Source organism: Antedon mediterranea, chromosome 3, assembly GCF_964355755.1.
Source record: "Antedon mediterranea chromosome 3, ecAntMedi1.1, whole genome shotgun sequence".
NCBI lineage: Eukaryota > Metazoa > Echinodermata > Crinoidea > Comatulida > Antedonidae > Antedon > Antedon mediterranea.
The window spans coordinates 19,882,008-19,883,066 of NC_092672.1; positions in this window are offsets into that span (position 1 = coordinate 19,882,008).

Here is a 1,059-nt window from a genome sequence, read left to right on the forward strand (position 1 = left end):
TGTGACATGTAATCTATTAAATCAAGTCTTATTTAGTCTGTATACATTGGCATCCCATCTGAGGGCGGGCAACACTCTCTGTTACAAATTTATCATGCAAAAATCGCGGAATACTCATTCTTGTGATATATATTCTTTGCTCTTACTAAAATCTCAATAATCTCAAATCAACTGATGGTCGCCGACGTTGACATTCCGAACAGAATACCTCCGACTCGTTTCGTTGATATTTTGACAGAACAGACAATAAACTATTGGACAAAGCTACCTCGATTACACAAAACAGTCAACTGGTCAACAGTCAGTATTTTTACAGACTTAAAAAATAAAGCTTGTGGATAAAGCAAAAGAACGATTCAGGCTGGTTTCCTGTCGACGTAAGAAGTTGAATTTTGCAACGATTCTTGCGTTTCATACGTTTCTTACGTCTCTTACGAAAGTTGAGAAAAAATTGACGTCGTTGACGTTAGTCAAGATCGTGTCGGGCCACAGAGAAACATCTGTAGTTATGCTGCTCCCGAAAGTTGAAATTTTGGCTGTGAAACACACGTCGTATGCTTACGTCGATTTTAGTGTTGTTACGAAATTTTTTTCTTACGTCGGTCGGATTTATGACGTATTTGAAACAACATCTATGATTGGTGTTTCTTTTTAGAGCGGGTTTTATAATTTTTCGCGCGAAATGTTGAATGTTGTTATTGTAGCCTACCTGTAGCTACTCAGTGTCAGTGCAGCACACCAACATATTATTTTTAGTAGATATGCTAGGCCCTAGTATTAGCGATAATACTTAATTAATACTGTACTAATAGGAATGGATTTGACCAAAATATCAAACTAGCCTAGGAGCCAGGCTAATAGGCTAGGCCTATGCACTATTGTATGAACCAAAATATGAATTAATTATTCTGGCCTTAGTAGGCCTAGCCTTAAATAGTTTTCAAAATTAAAAAACGGCAAATTATTTCGGGATTCCTGTTATTATTAGGCCTACCTATGGGCCCAGGCATACCAAAATATAATATATATTGACAAAACAATATAAATTATACAAAATCA